This window comes from Camelina sativa, chromosome 20, assembly GCF_000633955.1.
Source record: "Camelina sativa cultivar DH55 chromosome 20, Cs, whole genome shotgun sequence".
Lineage (NCBI taxonomy): Eukaryota > Viridiplantae > Streptophyta > Magnoliopsida > Brassicales > Brassicaceae > Camelina > Camelina sativa.
The window spans coordinates 9,960,782-9,967,691 of record NC_025704.1 but is presented as its reverse complement, the minus strand read 5'-3'; the positions used below and the strand labels follow the sequence as shown (position 1 = coordinate 9,967,691).

At 32.6% G+C, this 6,910-nt stretch overlaps 1 pseudogene; it reads left to right on the top strand.

The window, feature by feature from the left end:
• LOC109131162 lies at positions 346–2,821 on the top strand (annotated as a pseudogene).

The following is a 6,910-nucleotide window of genomic DNA, read 5'->3' as shown; positions in this document are numbered from 1 at the left end:
TACTGGTGATGACATAGAAGTGAATGAAGCTTCCGACGATAATGGGAGTCAATTTCCTTTAGAGCTAACATCTGATGAGGACCTTCCACAAGCTGATCCATCACCGCTACCCACTACTAATGAACAAGCACGGAGTTCTCCTTCCCGTACAAATAGATCAAACTTGGGTGTTCGGAAGAGCACCAGTAGACGTACCAATCGAAGAAGAATCAGCTTTGAGACTCAAGTTAAAACAGGGTTTCAACGTTTCGTACAGGTTTATTGGATGTCTTAAGGTCACGACATAATCCGAAAGCCACTTTTGGAGATGCTTTGGCTGAATTAGAAATATTGGCCATTGAACCAATGGGAAAGTTTTGGTGGGAAGCAAATAAGTTGTTGATGAACGACGAAGACGTTCGTGATGGATTTATGAAATTACGGAATGAAGAGAACAAAATTCATTTCTTGGAAAAGCTTGTTGGCGTTGATAGATATGGTTATCCGTGTGATAATATCAATTTAAGAGGTACAAGCAGCTTCACAACTCCCTATGTTCCAGCCACTCATTCACAAATGGCGGGAATAAATGCTAATGCTTCGACGAGTTTATACCCCGGATATGGAATGTCTGATGGTTCTTCAGGGACTTGCTTTTCGACTTTGCTTGGATTGTCTTCCCGAACTCAATAAACGAAACATGCATGCGTTCGTTGTTGTTCTATGTTCTAGCCTTCTAGGATTTAATATTTTTATTTTTATTTTTATTTTTATTTTAATGCTCTTGCTAATAAAAGAATGTAATCGAATAATTTTGTTTTTCATGGTTTTTATCTAATAAATCTGTTTAATTATTTAATTATCTTTATTATGTTTATAGTTTATAATTATCATTTAAAGAAATAATGTAACAAACAAATGTTTGACGAATTCTATTTATTTTTTTTTTTCTTTTGGAAAATTAACTTTTACATGAATTATTAATGTTCAATATTGTTTTGTTTAGAGAATCTAGGAAATTCAAAAACTAAATCCATTCAATTAGATAATTTGTTACGAATAGAAGATACTCATGTACGTAAAATCAGTCCCTAACACAATGCTCTCACCAAGCTTTATCTTCACAAAAATATTGGTTTAACTTTTCTTTTCAAAAACAATCGAAGTCATGAGTGAAAGGTAATATCTCTAGCTCCCTATGTATTTTGATGTGTATTAGACTCCTATTGTTTAGTTTCAGTGACTTGATTAGTTAGCAAACGTTATTTTAAGTTAGTGTTAGTTTCTCGTTTGGTTTCATTATCTTGCTGTATCTTTGTCATTTAGAAGTTCAAGTTTTAAATATCCATCAAATAAACATTTAATTATTAGTAGTAAAACAAGTGAAGCAATAATGGTGTTTGGAATGAATGGTGTTTTTTTTTTTTTTTTTTTCCAAATCAGAAATAAACGAAAGGCTGGTCGTCCATCATCAAGTTCTAAAGCTACGGAGGATTCTAAGGTATTAATATTATTTTGTTTTCTACAATTATATATATATATATATATATATGTCAAACAATTTTATACGTATATGTATATATATTAATATCTCAACATTGGTTTTTTCTAGGTATTTCGTATTGCAGAATTACATTTGAGAGGTATTGAAAATCTATCAGATGAAGAAATAGCAGAACTGATTTTACTTGAAGAAGCTGAAATCTTAGAGACCGACATTTCTCCATTGATGGAATATTATGGCAAATTCTTCTGCAAAGAACCAGAAACTCAAGATAGAGGCAGTGGATGGGCCATGATTCGAAAGCAAATCTATGCTAGTGAAATTTCATGTCGAAAGCTTGTACGAATGAATACAGTGGCATTTCAGCGTTTGTGTGAAATATTACAAGGGAGGTATAGCTTACAAGACACTCAAAATATGGCTGTTGATGAGAGTGTTGCAATCTTTCTTATGATTTGTGGCCAGAATGACTCTCAAGGTGACATTGGTCTAAGGTTTGGTCATGCAAAAGAAACAATATGTCGGAAGTTTCATGAAGTTCTTGGAGCAATGGAACGAATGACTGTGGACTACATACGACCAAGAACTACCCAAGAACTTGAAGCTATATCAAACCGTCTACAAAGAGATAAACGCTATTGGCCTTACTTTAGTGGATTCATAGGAGCTTTAGACGGGACTCATGTACCTGTTATGGTGACTCCAGGACAAGAAACCATTAGATTTGTGAACCGCAAAGGAAGTACGAGTCTCAATGTCTTGGCAATGTGCGACTTTGATTGCTTTTCACATATTGCTTTGTTGGTATGGCGGGATCAGCTCATGATGCGCGTGTGTTATCAACAGCGATTCGTGATGATCCTATGTTTCCTACCCCTGCGGAAGGCAGATACTATCTTGTAGATTCTGGTTATGCCAACAAACGTGGATATTTGGCTCCGTATAGAAAGCAAAGTAATGTTGGTACAAGGTATCATCTACAAGAGTTTTTCTATGGTGAGCCGCCAAGGAATAGCAAGGAGATGTTTAACAGATGGCATGCCTCCCTTCGCTCAGTCATTGAACGTACATTTGGAGTTTGGAAGAAAAAATGGAGAGTTTTAAATGAGTTTCCAAGGTATAATATTGCAGTACAAAGACGATGATGACTTTGAAGAAGCTGATAAAGATAGTGATGTTTCATATGGGCAGCAAAATGTTAATGATGATGTGAATGATGATCAAGGTATTGGAGTGGAAGAAGAAACCCACGATGGAAACTATACGAAGATCGTCCGAGATCAAATTGCTGAGCAAATATGGTCTGCAAGTCGACGTAGTGTTCGTCAGCAACGTTAGATTTTATTTTATATAATATTTTGTAATAAAATATTTATTTTCAAATATGAATTAATAATATATTAGTTTTTTAATTTTTTTAATTTCTTAGATTTAAATATATAATTTAGTTATATATATAATTTCTGATACTATTATAAATAGATTATTAATATTATATTTTTGTGTTCAGCTATTCAACTTAATGGTCACCATTTAGCATACTAATTTATTTCTCTGCAGTTTTTTCAGCTCATTCAATTCTTTCAGCTCATTTTGATGGTTCAGCTCATTTTTATTCAGCCCATCATTATTCAACCTATTCAGCTGGTTCAGTTTGTTAATCACCATTTGCAACTTGACATTTTAAGTGATTTGTGTAAAAGTTACAATCTTATGTTATTCATTCATGAATTTTAAAAAGACTCCAGAAATCCACTATTATTGAACTGATGATTTAAAAATCTACTTTAAAATCCACTGTTATTCAAAACAGTTTGTGGATTTGGATTTTAATAAGTTGTAGGGATTCTGGAGGATTTGAGAGGATTTTTTTAGTTAAAAATACAGAAATCTAAATCTCATAGTTTTAGGTGGGATTTGAAAGAATTTTAGCATAAATCATATCAACTTCCCTAAAATCTATTAAAATTCCAAATTTCATAAATCCCATAAAATCCTCCAAAATCATTGATTCAATACACCCCCCTAAGTTAGGGTGAACCTTGTTTTTCACCTCTTCCTTTTCAACCAATCAAAACCTTCTATACATTATTTCATTTAAAAGTTAAATCAAAAATAAATTAAAAAAGCAAAACAAATTAAGGAAACAAATTATGTATACTTTAAATTAAGGAAAATATTGGTTTGGTTTAGATTTTACAATTAGAACGAAATTATATGCCAGTTTAGGTTTACAAATAAGATGATTAGGGTTCAGATTTTACAATTAAAACGAAATTATATGTTGGTTTGGATTTACAAATGAAGTGGTTAGAGTTTATATTTTATAATTAAAATAAAATTATATGTCAGTTTGGATTTACAAATGAAGTGGTTAAGGTTTAAATTTTACAATTAAAACAAAATTATATGTCGGTTTGGGTTTACAAATGAGATGGTTAGGGTTTAGTTTTTACAATTAAAACGAAATTATATGTCAGTTTGGATTTACAAATGAGATGGTTATGATTTGGATTTTACAATTAATATGAAATTATATATTGGTTTAAGTTTATAAAAAAGCGATTTGAGTTTTTAATTTTATAATAATATATACAGATTTAATTTTTTTTTTATTTTATAAAGAGGTAAATAAATAAGTTTTTAAATGTATTACGATATGTCACATTTTTATTGGTTAAATTAAAGAGAAGTGAACAAAGGAGTTCATTATTTCTATTTTTTTTTTAAAAAATAACTATATTTTGATCCGATAAAAAAAAAATTTGGGTATGCCACTGTTGCCTAAAACTCAAACGAACGAACGCACAAAGAAAAAAACAGCATTAATGAGTCTCCATTTTTCCAATGGTTTAACACAAACGAACAAAAAACAATAATTAGGTAAATTTAATTTCACAAAACATTAATTTTGTTATATTTCAAATAAAATATGGTGGAGAATAAACCGTCTAAGCGGTCTAGGCGGCCGCCTAGGCGCCGTCTAGGCGCTAGGCGCTCAGCAGACGCCTAGACGACCGCTTAGACCGCATAAAAATTACATAATATTATTTTAATATATATTTTTTATTTTTAACTAAATATAATTAAATTTTTAAGTTTTATATTCATATACATATTTATAAATGGTCATATGTCATTAATCTAAATTAAATAAATGTATTTTTACTAATTATAGTTTATAAATTATTATTATTTATTTATTCTAACATATTTTTTACATAATTTTTTATATATAATATTTTTTAATGTAAACGCCTAAACCGCCTTAAAACGCCTAAACCCCGACTAGTCATTCTAGGCGCTAGGCGCTAGGTCACCGCCCACATACCGCCTAGCGCTTTCTTGAACACTGGTTTTTAATATACTTAAGCAAATTTTCAATTGAATTATCTTAATTACTTTCCAAAGAAGGTTATATACATTTATTTTTTATTCTTTTTTAAAAACTCAAAAAATATTATAAAAATTAATATATATATATCTATATATATATTTGTCAAAAAAACTGGCCAACGCGAGACCTATGCCCAATAAGTAATGGGTATTGTTTCTTTCAGCAGCCTGTTATATATGATCAACACTCTAACATTTTCAGCTTAACTGACTCTGATCTTTTCGAGTAGATTAGTAGTGAGACGACGACACCCAAATTCTCAATCCTTGCACAAGATCCATGGAAAACGATTTCACCGGAACTCCATAATTTTGACAAGACAACCGGCGTAGAAATCGCTCCTTACAAAACAACTCCAACAAATACACGAAACACCACCTCATCTAGTTACTGAGTCGAACAACCAAACCATCTCTAGCGACCGAATAACAAGAGAGGTGGGCTAGAATATTTGATTTTGTCCAGCTACGGACAATACTTCTCCATGAATACTCCAATTCACTATCAACTCTTTCAATGTCGATCGGTAACCCCACCTGGTATTGATCGTCACCCAATGCACCACTTGCGATCCAACACACATGGTGTCGACTATCGATCAACATTCTCCTAGTATCGGTCGACACTGACGCCCACGACATAACTTCCATCGATCTCTCCTCATCTAAACCTAACTCCAGCCGTTCTCTTATGACCCAATCACATATCAACATGCTGGTATCGCTCGACACCCTAACATTGCCACAACACAACCATAGAACATGTCCATATTAACCTCCGATTAAAATACAAACTAACCGTTCATTCCACATATACACCGTTAGATGTGAAGCATATAGCACCACAAAGCTTCCACCAAATTTCAGCCAAATCGGACTCTGTTTCATCCTCCAAACATTGCTCTGAAGTAGCCATTGCGCGCTGTTAATCTGCAGGTGTTGGTGTCGATCGACACCACAATGGTATCGAACGACACCAACCCAGAAATCACGAACCGAACCTCCCTTCAAGCTCTTTCTCGCTGCAAATCTCTAATCTGCCACAACAATCGATTCTCTAATCGATCTAACACTAAAATAACACAACTTACCTGGATAACAGCCATGAGAGACTCTCTCAATCCACCATCCAATCTCCCATCCTTCTCCTAACACATGAAGAAGATGGATCTCCTCTTCTCCTTCACACAAAGACCTCCTTCCATTTCCTTATATCCCCAAACTGCATCCCTTCTATGTTTTTCCCAAAGAGACCAAGCACACCTCTCCTTGCTTCTCTCTTCCTTAGAACGATAAGACGGCCAACCCCCAAACAAAGACATCGAGATATCCTTTATATACTCGAGCCCTAGGGTTTCCTTAACCCAAACCAAACTAAATCGGCGATTTAAAAACATGAATAGTCACACCAAAATTGTTGTTGTCGACCGATATCATTTTGTGTCGCTCGACATCCTCCCCGAACAGCATTTTTTATTCGCGGGCGTTACAAGTAGTATATGTTCAAAATACAAAAATAAATGTTAATATTGTTTTGACCAAAATAATAGTTTTTTTAGCATAAACTAGGATTTCACCCGCGGTACACCGCGGGACTAAGTAATAAATTATTGTATTTTAAATAATAATTTTTAATTTATTTAGTTTTCAAATTTTCAATTAATTAACTTTTTATCTAATTTAGAATTTTGTTTAGATTTTTTTTTCTTCTTCTTACATTTTATAAAGTTTATAACCTAATTACATTAAATTTGTTATTAGATAGAATATAAAATTCTAGATTTGTTTTGTTCTCTAGAATTAAACAGAGGTATATGCCTATATAGTATGCTAGTGTATATTTTTATGTGTATTTTTTTTTTGGAATATTAAGAATGTGTTATAGTATGTGTAATATTTTGTAGTTCATATACTAAATAATTTATAAGTTAATTTTCAAAACTATGAATACAAATCTATAATGTATATGAGATAAACTAATAGCTTTAGTGTTGGTTCTATATTCCAAACCCGCCATGCTAGGCGGGTCAG